A 15586-nucleotide genomic window follows, 5' to 3' on the forward strand; every position below is an offset into this window, starting at 1 on the left:
CCCTGCCCTCCCTGCGCGCTGGGAGCCGGTCTCCGCGAGGGGAGGGCTAGCGAGGTCTTTTTGGCTTGGGGGGACCAGGTTTTGTCAGAGGGGGAAAGTGAAAGTCCTCGGAATTAGGGAAACACGACGGATCTATTCAGTGACCAGTCTGGACCCTGGGCGCACCTCGAGGCAGGTGAGCGTGTGGGGCACTGGGCCGCTGACCCCGGGGCCTGGACCCTGGGCCTTTTCACCAAGCGCCCTCAAGGCCACTCCCTCCCCGGAGCCCCCTCCTGGCCCTGGTGGCAGCGCAGGACCTTCCTTCCTAGAGCCCCGCGATGTTACAGTTCTTCCCCCGCTCCAGGTCATTTGCAAAAATCCCCCAAATTCTTCGGATTTGGCCCCGCCCTTTCCCCCCAACCTCTGCTACCTGAGACCCTGGGACAGACGCAGAATCCCTGGGTTAGAGGAGAGGGAGGGCCGAGAGCTGTCAGGTGCCTGGTTTAGATTTAACTAGTGCTTGGGGAATGCAGATTCCTCAGCTTGGACCCAGGCCCAGTGAATCAGACGCTTTGGGGTGGGGCCAGGAATCGGCATTTTAGTAAACTTTCTACCAGTGACTCAAACACTAAGATTTGAGAATCTGTGGTCCCGGATTTTAAAGTTGGGCCATTCTGGAGCGAGATATTGTCTTTGTGACTTTTCAAGACATTGACCAAAGCCTCAGTGTCCTCATCTCTAAAATGGGAATAATAATAATAATAATAATAATAGGCCTAAAATTGGCCGGTAAAGTGCCTGGCTTCATGTCTAGCTGAAATCTTTAATATGCCTAGCCACTGTATGTAAACTAAACCATTCTCCGGGCCTCATGATATCACAAAACTTCGGGTTGGGGTATGCATTTTGCAAAAGGATTCTTCAGTATAGATGTCATCAAATGGTCAGCTGACAACTTTGATCTGTATCACTTTCTGGCCCCACCCCCAGCCCTGGATAAGGCAGGCCCCGAGGCTGCCCCCCATACAAAAAGATTTTTCTGGTCCAAAATGTCAGTGGTACCAAGATTGAGAAACTCTATTTTAGGGGTACTTTCCAACTCCACGTTTCCTGCATACTTGGTTAGGCCTCATCCCCATCCTCAAACCTTTCTCCATATGGCAGTGCAAGTGATCTCTTTCAAAACCTAGGTCTGATTTTGTGTTACAATTGCCTAAAACAGTGGTTCTCAACCTGTGGGTCGCGACCCCTTTGGGGGTCAAACCACCCTTTCACAGGGGTCGCCTAAGACCATCGGAAAACACATATATAATTACATATTGTTTTTGTGATTAATCATTATGCTTTAATTATGTTCACTTTGTAACAATGAAATTCTTTTACTGCTCTAGCCTCCGCCTCTTCCCATCACTACCTCTCCCATTGGTGAGGGGCACACCTGTGCTCTCAGTTTCAGATGAAAATGAATAGTCCTTCCTCCTGCCCCAGGGCTTTGACACATGCTATTTCTTCTACTGAATGGAGCTTCCTTTGGCCCAAATCAATTTTAAATCACTCTTTAGAACCTAGCTCAAGCATCACTTCCTCAACCATTCTTGGTACCATTCTTGCTGTTCCTCTTCCCCCATCAAGGCAAGGTTATCAGCCTTCTCTCTTATCTCCACATGGAATGTTTAATTCCTTCAAAGTAGTTATTTCATTCGGTTTGTGAGTATACATTCCTACAAACTTTACTTCTTAACATATAATAACATTGACCGTTATTTGATATATAATTCTATGAATTTTAACATGGGAATAGATTCATTATAACCACCACCATGATCCAGAAACAGAACAGTCCCATCACCCCTTGTAGTCATATCCTCCCCCATCCCTTACTCTGTCAACCACTGCTCTGTTTTCCATACTATAATTTTGTCTTTTCCAGAATGCCAGATAAATGGAATCATGTAGTCCGCATGATTTCACACAATATAATGCCTTTTGAGATTTATGCGTGTTGTTGCATGTATTAATAGTTCATTCCTTGTAATTGAAGAATAATATTTCACTATATGTGTATACCACCAGTTTTTTATCCATTCACCTGATGGAGGACATTGGATTATTTCCAGTTTGGGGCCATATAGAATAAAGTTGCAGTAAACACTTGTGTATAGATTTTTGCAGGAACATAAATTCTTGTTTCTCTAGGGCCATGGTCGGCAAACTGCGGCTCGCGAGCCACATGCAGCTCTTTGGACCCTTGAGTGTGGCTCTTCCTAAGCCTTAGGAGTACCCTAATTAAGTTAATAACAATGTACCTACCTATATAGTTTAAGTTTAAAAAATTTGGCTCTCAACTGTTGATATTTGGCTCTGTTGACTAATGAGTTTGCCGACCACTGCTCTAGGGTAAATAACTAGGAGCAGAATTGCTGAGTCATATGGTAAATGTATATTGAAATTTGCCTGGCCAGTTAGCTTAGTTGGTTGAGTGACATCCCATGCACTAGGAGGTTGTCAGTTTGATTTCAGTCAGGGCACATCCGCTGGATTGCAATTTCAATTCCCAGTAGGGTGTGCAGGAGGCAGCCGATCTCTGTTTCTCCTTCTCCCTCTTCCTTTCTCTCTCTGAAATTAAAAAAAAAGAAAAAAGTAGCTAGTTTGGCTCAGTACATAGCATTGGACTGCGGACCAAAGGGTTCCAGGTTTGATTCCAATCAAGGGCATGTACCTCGCTCGGTTGCAGGTTCCAAAAGAACAACTTTTTTAAAAAGTATATTGAAATTTATAGAAAACTGCCAAATCATATTTGAGAGTTGATCTACCATTTTGCATCTCCAACAGCAACATCTAAGAGTTTCCAGTTGCTCCACATACTTACCTGCACTTATTACTGTACTTTTTATTTTAGTCATTCCAGTAAGTGTGTAGTGGTATCTTATTTCACTTTATGATATCTCAAGGTTTTAATTTGCATTTTTCTAATGGGTAATGATGGTGAATATGTTTCATAAGCTCATTTGCCAACTCTATGTCCTCTGGTGAAATGTCTGGTCAAGTGTTTTCGCCATTTTTTAATTGATTGGTTGTTTTCTTACTGTTGAGTTTTAAGAGTTTAAGATATATTCTGGATACAGTTTTGTTGTCAACTGTATCCAGAATATATGCAAATATTTTCTGCAGTTTGTATGTTTGTATCTCATTCTCTCAACAAAGTATGTTCACAGAGCAAAAGTTTTTAATTTTGATGAAGTCTAATATATCAGTTTTATCTTTTCTGCATCATGCTTTTGGTGTCATGTCTAAGGACTCTTTGCCTAACCTTAAGTCATTAAGAGTTTCTGTTTTCTTCTAAAAGTTTTGTAGTTTATGTTTTACACTAATATCTGTGATCCATTTGAAGATAGTTTTTATGTAAAATGTGAAATTTAGGTTGAGGTTCATTTATTTTTATTTTTATTTATTTAGCCTATGGATGTCCAATCCCAACACCGTTTATTGAAATGACTATCATTTTTCCATTGAATTATTTTTGCACCTATCCAAAAATCAGTTGGCCATACTGGAATGAGTCTCTTTATTCTGTTCCACTGAGCTGTGTGTCCATTCCTTTGCCAATACCACACTGTCTTGATTCTTGTAGCTTTATAGTAAGTCTTAAAATCAGGTGGTGTAATTCCTCAGGCTTTAGTCTTAATTTTCAAAATTGTCTTAGCTATTCTAGTTCCATTGCCTTTTTATATAAATGTAGAGCGAGCTTGTCTATATCTACAAAAAAAAAAGTCATACTGGGATTTTTATTAGAATGGCATTAAGTCTATAGATCAATTCAGGAAGAAATGGCATCTTTACAATGTTGAGTCTTCTACTCCATGAAAATGGTATATCTATTTAGGTTTTCTTTTATTTCCTTAATTGGTGTTTTGTGGTTTTTAGCATACAGATACTATATATGTTTTGCTAGATTTATGCCTAATATTTTTTGGGAGGGAGTAACTATTGTAATTTTTTTAATTTTCAGTTTCCAATTTCTCTTTATTAGTGTATAGAAATACAGTTGCTTTTTGCACATTGACCTTGTATCCTATAATCTAATAAAGTCACTTTAGTGATAAGGTTTTTGTGTACATTCCTTAAGTTTTGTTTTTACATGTTCGCTTTGTTTTTTATCATGGACACTCATATTATCTGCTAATAGGAATAGTTTAATTCCTTTCTTTCAATATTATACATATTTCTTTTTCTTGCCCTATTGCCCTGTTTAGGATTTCCGATATGATCTTAAATGGCATGGTGAAAGTGACACCCTCGCTTTGATGGCAGTCTCAGGAGAAAGCATTCAGTCTTTCACTATTAAGTATGATGTTCGTTGTCGGGTTTTTTGACATCTCCCTTCCCACCAGGATGTATGCTCCAAGAGCAGGCTCTCTCCATTCTCAACTCAACCCCCAGTGCTTGGCACAATGCCTAACACACAGTAGGCCCTCAATGAGTAATTCTCTACTTTGGTAACTTAGCCTTAACCACTATTCTGTGTGACAGACAACAGAGAAATGTGCATGTTCACATGTACAGATGTCACGAAAAATGACCTCACAATAAATATTCCAGCGGATCCAACTAGCCATCGGCCCCACGGAGTTGACAATTTTAAGCGGTGGAGCATCTATAGGTCAGCTTTCTAGCAAGCCATCCCGTGTCAAAACGTTTATCTATGAGGAATGGATGAGTGCAGTAAAATAATTATTTTAGATGGAGAGCATTCCATTCCCAAAGGGAATTTAAACAAAAAGCTCTCAGCTCTGAAATACAGGGGCTTTCAGGGGAAAGAGTCCCACTGCTCTGAAATCGTAGGTCCTCAGACGGGTGGGGTTGTTTCGCTAAATTTATTTCAGCCGCTTATAGAAACAGAAGGGGGAAGAAGGGGGTGGCGGCTTGCACACCAGCCCTGGCTCTGGGGTATTAATATCTGCCAGGTCAGGCTTTTATTTGGGTTTTGTTTTACCTTTTAGGGGTGGGGAGGCAAGCAACAGGAATATCTCACAGCTGCATGGCTTGAGCTGTGGGTTCTCACCTTGCCCCCCAAGGCCACATCCAGCCCTCTCCTCCCCTGTCCCACCTTCCCACGGCTCTCTGGCCACTGAATACCAAGCTCTGGGCCAGGGCTGTCTCTGCAGCCTCAGGCAGGCACCTTGGACACCAGATTTCCTCCTAGTCCCAGAAGGGGTCTGAGCATGAAGAGGGGAGAGAAATTGAGATTTCGATTGAATCTGTTTTCTTTCTGGCACAAGTGTGGGTCAGGGAGACGGGAGCCTTTGTCCCCAGCCCCCACCAGAACCCCCTCCCCACCGCACAGCTCCACCCCAATGGCTCCACTACTTGAATGTTGGGTTGTTGAATATGAAATCCAGGCCTTTTTATCCCTGTGTTCCTTTTCCTCAGCTTCCCCAAAGCACTGGACACACCTTCTTCTTCGTGCCTGATACCTGAACAGTCTCTCTGTCACGCCCACCCCTGCCCCATCTGAGCAAACGGAGGGACATGAAACCACCATGTCATTGTTTTTTGTTTTGTTTTGTTTTTTAAATGTATTTTTTTAATTGATTTCAGAGAGGAAGGGAGCGGGAGAGAGAGAAACATCAATGAAGAGAGAGAATCATTGATCAGCTGCCTCCTGCATCCCCCCCCCACCCCCCTCACTGGGGATTGAGCCCCAAACCCGGGCACGTGCCCTTGACTGGAAAGGAACCAAGGAACCTTGATTTCAGTCAGGGCACATCCGCTGGATTGCAATTTCAATTCCCAGTAGGGTGTGCAGGAGGCAGCCGATCTCTGTTTCTCCTTCTCCCTCTTCCTTTCTCTCTCTGAAATTAAAAAAAAAGAAAAAAGTAGCTAGTTTGGCTCAGTACATAGCATTGGACTGCGGACCAAAGGGTTCCAGGTTTGATTCCAATCAAGGGCATGTACCTCGCTCGGTTGCAGGTTCCAAAAGAACAACTTTTTTAAAAAGTATATTGAAATTTATAGAAAACTGCCAAATCATATTTGAGAGTTGATCTACCATTTTGCATCTCCAACAGCAACATCTAAGAGTTTCCAGTTGCTCCACATACTTACCTGCACTTATTACTGTACTTTTTATTTTAGTCATTCCAGTAAGTGTGTAGTGGTATCTTATTTCACTTTATGATATCTCAAGGTTTTAATTTGCATTTTTCTAATGGGTAATGATGGTGAATATGTTTCATAAGCTCATTTGCCAACTCTATGTCCTCTGGTGAAATGTCTGGTCAAGTGTTTTCGCCATTTTTTAATTGATTGGTTGTTTTCTTACTGTTGAGTTTTAAGAGTTTTTTATATATTCTGGATACAGTTTTGTTGTCAACTGTATCCAGAATATATGCAAATATTTTCTGCAGTTTGTATCTTATCTTTTCATTCTCTCAACAAAGTATGTTCACAGAGCAAAAGTTTTTAATTTTGATGAAGTCTAATATATCAGTTTTATCTTTTCTGCATCATGCTTTTGGTGTCATGTCTAAGGACTCTTTGCCTAACCTTAAGTCATTAAGAGTTTCTGTTTTCTTCTAAAAGTTTTGTAGTTTATGTTTTACACTAATATCTGTGATCCATTTGAAGATAGTTTTTATGTAAAATGTGAAATTTAGGTTGAGGTTCATTTATTTTTATTTTTATTTATTTAGCCTATGGATGTCCAATCCCAACACCGTTTATTGAAATGACTATCATTTTTCCATTGAATTATTTTTGCACCTATCCAAAAATCAGTTGGCCATACTGGAATGAGTCTCTTTATTCTGTTCCACTGAGCTGTGTGTCCATTCCTTTGCCAATACCACACTGTCTTGATTCTTGTAGCTTTATAGTAAGTCTTAAAATCAGGTGGTGTAATTCCTCAGGCTTTAGTCTTAATTTTCAAAATTGTCTTAGCTATTCTAGTTCCATTGCCTTTTTATATAAATGTAGAGCGAGCTTGTCTATATCTACAAAAAAAAAAGTCATACTGGGATTTTTATTAGAATGGCATTAAGTCTATAGATCAATTCAGGAAGAAATGGCATCTTTACAATGTTGAGTCTTCTACTCCATGAAAATGGTATATCTATTTAGGTTTTCTTTTATTTCCTTAATTGGTGTTTTGTGGTTTTTAGCATACAGATACTATATATGTTTTGCTAGATTTATGCCTAATATTTTTTGGGAGGGAGTAACTATTGTAATTTTTTTAATTTTCAGTTTCCAATTTCTCTTTATTAGTGTATAGAAATACAGTTGCTTTTTGCACATTGACCTTGTATCCTATAATCTAATAAAGTCACTTTAGTGATAAGGTTTTTGTGTACATTCCTTAAGTTTTGTTTTTACATGTTCGCTTTGTTTTTTATCATGGACACTCATATTATCTGCTAATAGGAATAGTTTAATTCCTTTCTTTCAATATTATACATATTTCTTTTTCTTGCCCTATTGCCCTGTTTAGGATTTCCGATATGATCTTAAATGGCATGGTGAAAGTGACACCCTCGCTTTGATGGCAGTCTCAGGAGAAAGCATTCAGTCTTTCACTATTAAGTATGATGTTCGTTGTCGGGTTTTTTGACATCTCCCTTCCCACCAGGATGTATGCTCCAAGAGCAGGCTCTCTCCATTCTCAACTCAACCCCCAGTGCTTGGCACAATGCCTAACACACAGTAGGCCCTCAATGAGTAATTCTCTACTTTGGTAACTTAGCCTTAACCACTATTCTGTGTGACAGACAACAGAGAAATGTGCATGTTCACATGTACAGATGTCACGAAAAATGACCTCACAATAAATATTCCAGCGGATCCAACTAGCCATCGGCCCCACGGAGTTGACAATTTTAAGCGGTGGAGCATCTATAGGTCAGCTTTCTAGCAAGCCATCCCGTGTCAAAACGTTTATCTATGAGGAATGGATGAGTGCAGTAAAATAATTATTTTAGATGGAGAGCATTCCATTCCCAAAGGGAATTTAAACAAAAAGCTCTCAGCTCTGAAATACAGGGGCTTTCAGGGGAAAGAGTCCCACTGCTCTGAAATCGTAGGTCCTCAGACGGGTGGGGTTGTTTCGCTAAATTTATTTCAGCCGCTTATAGAAACAGAAGGGGGAAGAAGGGGGTGGCGGCTTGCACACCAGCCCTGGCTCTGGGGTATTAATATCTGCCAGGTCAGGCTTTTATTTGGGTTTTGTTTTACCTTTTAGGGGTGGGGAGGCAAGCAACAGGAATATCTCACAGCTGCATGGCTTGAGCTGTGGGTTCTCACCTTGCCCCCCAAGGCCACATCCAGCCCTCTCCTCCCCTGTCCCACCTTCCCACGGCTCTCTGGCCACTGAATACCAAGCTCTGGGCCAGGGCTGTCTCTGCAGCCTCAGGCAGGCACCTTGGACACCAGATTTCCTCCTAGTCCCAGAAGGGGTCTGAGCATGAAGAGGGGAGAGAAATTGAGATTTCGATTGAATCTGTTTTCTTTCTGGCACAAGTGTGGGTCAGGGAGACGGGAGCCTTTGTCCCCAGCCCCCACCAGAACCCCCTCCCCACCGCACAGCTCCACCCCAATGGCTCCACTACTTGAATGTTGGGTTGTTGAATATGAAATCCAGGCCTTTTTATCCCTGTGTTCCTTTTCCTCAGCTTCCCCAAAGCACTGGACACACCTTCTTCTTCGTGCCTGATACCTGAACAGTCTCTCTGTCACGCCCACCCCTGCCCCATCTGAGCAAACGGAGGGACATGAAACCACCATGTCATTGTTTTTTGTTTTGTTTTGTTTTTTAAATGTATTTTTTTAATTGATTTCAGAGAGGAAGGGAGCGGGAGAGAGAGAAACATCAATGAAGAGAGAGAATCATTGATCAGCTGCCTCCTGCATCCCCCCCCCACCCCCCTCACTGGGGATTGAGCCCCAAACCCGGGCACGTGCCCTTGACTGGAACGGAACCCAGGACCCTTCCATCCATAGGCCCGACGCTCTATCCACTGGGCTGAACCGGCTAGGGCCCACCATGTTGTTTTTTAAAAACCTGTTCTTGTGCTGAATTTGGAGTGCTTTGTGGAGCACAGATTAATTACCTCCCACAGATGTGGGGGAAACTGAGGCACGGGAGGGGAGGTGGCAGCAGGTGGCCAGCGCCCACTGCAGGCAGGTGAGGTCAGGGTCCCCTGGCTGGCTCTAGGAGGTGCCTGCTGAGCCTGAAAGGACCAGAGAAAGACTGGACTCTGGCCCAGGAGCTTGCTGCTCTGTGGCCGCCATCTGAGGGCAGGCCGAGGAGGCGCACCAGGAAGCTCAGGACTCAGCTGGGCTTAAGCCTTGAATAATCGCCTGAGAATATGGGGAAGTACCTCCCACAGCGCCCCGCCCAGGGGAACCTAACAAATGCTGGTTTGGTTCCTTGGCAAACTCCTGCTTCCTGGGTCACCAAAGAAGACAGGGGAAGCAGCATCTGTCCTCTCCCCTCCCCCACCCCCAGGTACACTGCACGGAGGCTGGTGGGAGGGAAGATGCCTGGATCAGGAGCTGGGAGAGGCCCAGGAAGAATGTCCAGGGGGTTCTTGTCCAAACTGGGGAGTCTGCTTCAGTGTAAACAAGGGTATAGTACGTGCCTGTAAACTGTAAAGTCCTCACAAGGAAACCACGTTCCTGTGTTGTCCGTCCTCCCACCAGCCAGTTTGCTTTGGAATGGTCCTCCAGCCCAGAGTGGGGCAGACCCCGCCCTGGGGAGCTGTTGTCTGAGAAGCGGGACCCACCTCCTCAGCCAGCGCAGGGATCAGATGGCTCTTGGAGGGTGGCCACGTCGGCAGCCGGTGGAAGAGCGAGGAGGGATCTTTGCCACAGCCCTGTGACTTCTTTAGATCTGAGTTTCTCCCGCCAACTGCACCCTCCACCCCAGGGGCCTGCAGGCCCCAAACCAGGGCCTGCCCTCGTCTGACCAAAGGCAACCAGATCTGCTGCAGCTGTTCAGGGAGAGAACAAGCTCTCCCAGAGACAGGGAAGCAGCTGGAGAGAGATGCCTGCCAGCCCGGGGGTGTAAATATTTATACAACGTGGTGCGTGGGAAGAGGGAAGGCAGAGGGAGGTGGCAGGAACCAGGCGGCGCTGAGACCGCAGGTTGAAGGGGCCTGTGCTTTGGCTTCAGGTGGAAAAGGCAAGAGGTGGCTGGGATCCTCATCTCCACCTGAATTCCTACATCAGAGTGGCCAGTCCTTACTCCCAGCGGCTCCTGGCAGAGTTGAGGGAAGAACTTAGAAAAAAAGGCATCACCAGTTCCCTTACCGGTCTTCCTGTCTAAGATAACCCTGGAACCAGACACACCAAACCCACAAGGCCCAGGAGTAGGGGCTTGGGGACTCCTGGGTCTGTGGTTCTAGAGTCTTAAAGAATTGGCCTGGCCGGAGGGGCTCAGTGGTTGAGCATTGACCTATGGGCCAGGGAGTCATAGTTCAATTTCCGGTCAGGGCACATGCCTGGGTTGCGAGCTCAGTCCCCATTGTAGAGCATGCAGGAGGCAGCCAATGATTCTCTCTTGTCACTGATGCCTGCCTCTCTCTCTCTCTCTCTCTCTCTCTCTCTCTCTCGCTCTCGTTCTCGCTCTCTCTCTCCCTCCCTCCCTCTCACTCTCTGAAATCAATAAAAAACATATCAAGAAAATAAAAAATAAATGTTTGAAAAAATACTGGATTCTAAGAGTTGGACTCCAGGGTTGAAGTCTTAGAACATAAGTAAATTGTAAACAGAATATTAAATATAAGCAAAGATTTCTCTCAAGCTTCTATGTCATCAATAGTACTTTTCTAAAGTGGCGGAGAACGTGGTGCATTAATGAAGATGATGATGAGGAAGGAGGGGACCTGGCCAAAGAGCAAGGTGTGGAGAAGGCGAGGGGGCCCTTGAGGGCACTTCCAGAGAAGCCTGTGGCCGCAGGCATCCAGGGCCAAGGAAAAGAGTACAGCCCACGGGCGTCCACCTGGTGCTCTCGGGCCCCTCTGCCCCAGGACGCAGCTGGCTCCAGGTGTGCCCCAGGCAGAGCATGACATCCGCTGCTCTCCTCTCCCTGCTCTCGGCTGGGCCTGCTAAGGACTCAGCCAGCGCCCAGTGGCATTGACGCCCCAGGGTGGGAAGCAAGCCTGCGCCTGGGGGCACAGCCAGATGGACTCCAGTCGATTTGCCTCAGACAGCTGGGGAGCAGAGCCAGGACACTCCTCATCCCCTCCCCACCCCTCCAGACAAGGAGGGGAGCGGCGGCCACTTCTAGGATTTCTCTGCCGCCACACCCATTGAGAAGTGCCACCTGCTTCCATCAGTACCAGGGCTGACCCTCAGGACCTCCCACAGGTGGGGTTTGTGGTGCTCCCCAGTGGCCAAGAACCTTGAAGGTACCTCACAGTTATCAGCGTCGTCCTGCATTCTTTCTGTGTCCGGACAACGCCCACTGGCCCGGGGGTGGGCGCTGCTGGGAGGAAGGATCTTGTGCTGGAAACCTGCCTCTGCCTCCCTACCAGATCCTCCAGATGCCCAGGCCAACTCAGCCAGACAGGGAGGATCAGGGGGTACCCAGACTCCCCCAAGAAGCTGACCCCAGGCAGCAAATCATCCCACCCCCAGCCCAGAGCTTTACCAGCGACACCTGCCCAGGGGGTGCACCGCCCCTGAGCCCCAGCCCTTCTGGGGGGAACCTGGTGAGTCCCCCACCTGGACACCCAGAGAAGGGCAGGTTCCATGAGCAATGGGGCCCAGGCCCACACAACGTGGAGGAAACACCATCTGCCCCAGCCCTGGGCCGGGCCTGGCAGCCATAGCCACCCTCACGGGGGGGCCCCCTCTCCAGAAGGGAGCTCCTCTTCCAAGGACACCCAGGTCCTCGCTGCCACCGCGGCCCCGCCTGCCGGCTGTGGCCGCCTTCTTGCCAGCACTGCTTCAACAGATGAACAAGAATAAAAGCCTGTGTGGCCCAAGGAAGTCTTTAGGGGAAAGAATTGAAGCTGAAGGAAAGCGGGGGAGGTTATAAGAAATAGGAGAGGAAAGAGATTCAGGAAACAGACAGAATAAACCATCCGGGAATCCAGATGTAAAACAAGGAAGGCCAAGAGAAGGGAAAAGTTACGCTAAGAAGGCAGAGTAGGGTGGGGAGGGGAATTGAGAACGAAAAAGAAGAAGAGGGCAGTTATAAATATTCTGCAAAGAGAGAAGTATGTGAAAGCAAACAACACCAGAAAAAAGAGAGACCCAGGAGAGAAAAAGAGGCAGCGATGAACTTAACAACAACTGTGTTGACCCTCAACCAACCACACTCATTAGTTCTGAGTCTGACCGCTCTTTGTGGATTTCAGGCTCCTCTGAACACAGAGCAAGGACAGCCCTAGAAAAGCAAGCTTTCCTTCTTGCCCTTGGTTTTCCTACAATTCTCCCAACTTACCCCAGCTGTTGGTATTTTGCAGAGTGAGGACTGATCTTCCTGGACAAGGCCAAGACCATATCAGTTCACCCCAGCCTGGTGGCTCCCATCATGGTGCCCCCCATCATGGTGCCCCCGGCAGGCTCACTGGAGAGCCTGAGCAGGAGGAGCCCGTGCAGGCAGGAGAAGCCATAGGTGTGACAGAGCCTTGTTACTGGCTCTGCATCTTCCAGGGAGCGGCTTACCCAGCCACCTCTCCTGCACCAGGGCTAACCCCACCCATGGATACGCCATCCCGGAACAGCAGGGCATCCTGGAAGACTGGCATGCCCAACTCTACACAAAGCCAGAGGTGTCCCAGCAAGTGCTACTTTTGAAAACAATTTAGATGACTTAAATTAATTTCCAGGCATTGCCAAGGAGACCTACAGATAGCCACGGCTTTCCCATTGCCATAATTGGCCAACAGGTACGTGAAGTTCACGTTGTGTCCATCAACTCCGTGAGCGCTTAGGTCCTGGTTCCTTTCCCTGTGTCTGCTTGGCCTCTTCCAGCCTCTCCTGCCTCTCCTCCTGTGGGTTGGCCACTGCCACTCTTCTCTGTGTTTGCTTGGGCTATGCCAAGCCCCTTACTTAGTCAGATCCCCCTCTGCCCACTCTTCTGTTTCTTCAGGGCAGCAGGAGTTGGGAGAAAGCTGAAGCAAACCAAGGCAAAATCGAGAAGCAAAGGCAGTGAAAATGCAAGTGAGTCTGGGTTAGTGTCCAGTCGTGGTGTGCTCAGGCCTTCCCCCGTGGGCGGGGCGGGCTCCTCATGGCCGGGGGTCCGAGCCTCCCTCGCCACCTGAAACTGCTCCTCCAGAGTTCAGCCAAGGGGACGCCACTCGGGCTGAACTCTGATCGACTGGGACAAAGAAAACGGCGCCTGTGCCAGCCTTTCTCCCTCTAAGAATTCTGAAGTCACTTGACCCTGATTCTGTAAGTCACATTTTCCTTCTATCAAAAATTGTGGCGAAATAGGCAGAAGGGATCCTGTCTAGGTTGTGGCCTCAGGTACTCAATCCAGTTTCTTCCTATCCCTCCTAACCTTCAAACCTGTCTCGGTCATATACTGTATGACTCAAACTATTATTTAACCATGAAAAAAAAAAAAAAAAGACAAACCAGGAAATTAGAGGCTGAATGACCTAAAATTTATTCCATTCAACTGAGCTAATCTCCTAATAAGGGTGTGTATAATAATAAGTCATACTATGTCTGTTCTGGAAGATGTGAAGAACATTGCAGGGAAAAGTGCATGGTGACTGCAGATCCCAACTTGTCAAGATTTGTCCTCAAAAGGCTAAAGTGTCTGGGCCTCGGCCAAGTTGCCTAGCAGTTTGCTAGACGAGTCTCAACATTTGGGAACCGATATGTTGCAACAGAGAGCGCCCAATGTTCAGGCTGACCACAGCCAATCCTGGCACCGCCACTTCCTCGGCAAGCAGGGGACCGACTTACCTGCCTGCTTAAGTCTTCCTCGCTGCGAAATGGCAGTGACAGTAATACCCACCTCCTGGGGCTGCTGGAAGGACAGATGAGCAAAGCACTTGGCATGTGCACGCGCCCCCCCCCCCTTCCCAAACGTAGCCCTAGTCAACTGTTGCTGTATGTTAAACAGGGACTTGGCAAGACCAAGAAGAAGGTTGGAGGCCCCACCAAATGGGGTTCCACGGAGTCCCTGGAACACAGTCAAGTATCCCGAGCAAGAGAGAGAAGAGGGTCCCAGAGGAGGCCCAGGCAGCTGGCGGGTGGAGTGCGCGCAGAAAGCCAAGGACAGCCACTCGCAGCCGGGCTCCGCGTGGGCGGGAGGACGCAGGGGGCTGCGGGCAGCCCTCCCTCCGCATTAGCTCAGCGGGCTGCAGCCCCACCCTTGCGTGTGCTCATCCTGCGGAGAAGCTCCGTGAACTGACCGGGCCGCTGTACGCACGGCTCTGACCCAGCGAGAGCTATAACGGGGCGAGGCTATGACGGGCTTGCTGGCCTCAGAGACTCAACAAACGGGCGTTTCTGCCCAAATCCACAGATCTGTCCTGTTAGGAGCTAGGTTGTAGGGACGTGGCCAACTGCTGAGAAATTCTCATTTCAGAACTGGGCTTTTTCTGAAAAAGTAGAAAGGGGTAAGGTTTAAAATGTTCCGGAAATGTGAACACCAACTGAATCTTGGTAATATTTAGGGGACATTATTAAACTTTAGGTGCGATAAGGATACTGTGGTTAAGTTTCATGTGGTTTTTTTGAAGATACATACGGAAATGCTGATCATGATACGATCTGACATATAGGATTTACTTCACAATTACCTGGGCGGCAGGGAAGGAGATGGTGATAGAAATGGACAAGCGTGGGCAGGATTTGGTGATGTCGGTGATGGGCATATGGGGCTTCACCATACGACGCTGTCTCCTTCTGTATATGTTTGGAATTTTCTGTACTAAAATGTTTTAAGTTCATAAAAGCTGTAAGAATTTTTTAACTCAAAGATTCTGGTCTTACTGGGTTTTTGTTGTTGTCATTTTGTTTGTTTTTTAATCTTCACCTGAGGATACGTTCTCACTGATTTTTAGAGAGAGAGGAAGGGGGAGAGAGGAGCATCGATGTGAGAGAGAAACATTGACTGGTTGCCTCCTGTACACACCTTGACCCACCCTGACTGGGAGTCACACTCACAGGACAACAACCCAGCCAACCAGGGCTCAGTGGTTCTTGCAACGTGGTATTGACCTTCTGAGGACATGCGCTCTGGGACAGCAGGTGAGTCTGTGTGGGGAGATCTTCCGGGCGCCGGGGAGGGCTGGACAACAGGCAGGAAGACACCCCGCCCCGCAGGGTCACGCTGAGGACCAAGAGTGGTGCCTGCCCCTCAGGGCCTCTCAGACTGGGAAAAACATTCCAGGGCCTGGTGTCCACCTTGCACTGCTTTTAATCTCAACGAAAATGATTTTTTAAATTGGTTTCAATGTTCCTCAACTGGAAAATGGGGGGGAATCACCCGGACCCCATTATCTAGGGTGATGGTAAGTGAGATAAATGTGGGTAAAGTGCCCTGATGCTGGTCAGCACTGATTTGAGGGGTTTTGGCACACGTCGACCTTTCGCCTCTGAGGAGCACAGTGGAGCCGCCCCATCTTGGGCGCTCTGTCTGAAT

General features: G+C 47.0%; 1 long non-coding RNA gene across 3 annotated transcripts; it reads left to right on the forward strand.

Moving 5' to 3' along the window:
* The first annotated feature begins 10 nt into the window (after positions 1 to 10).
* On the forward strand, positions 11 to 14920 carry LOC106728114. 3 transcript variants are annotated; one of them, XR_001364371.1, is made up of 2 exons: positions 11 to 175; positions 11511 to 14920. It is a non-coding gene; the product is annotated as an uncharacterized LOC106728114 (long non-coding RNA). The 3 variants fall into 3 exon arrangements; XR_001364373.1 differs by having other exon boundaries at positions 12447 to 14920; XR_001364372.1 differs by lacking the exon at positions 11 to 175 and adding an exon at positions 6922 to 7560.
* The last annotated feature ends 666 nt before the right edge of the window (positions 14921 to 15586 follow it).

This window comes from Myotis brandtii, unplaced genomic scaffold (genome assembly GCF_000412655.1).
Source record: "Myotis brandtii unplaced genomic scaffold, ASM41265v1 scaffold536, whole genome shotgun sequence".
Classification (NCBI taxonomy): domain Eukaryota; kingdom Metazoa; phylum Chordata; class Mammalia; order Chiroptera; family Vespertilionidae; genus Myotis; species Myotis brandtii.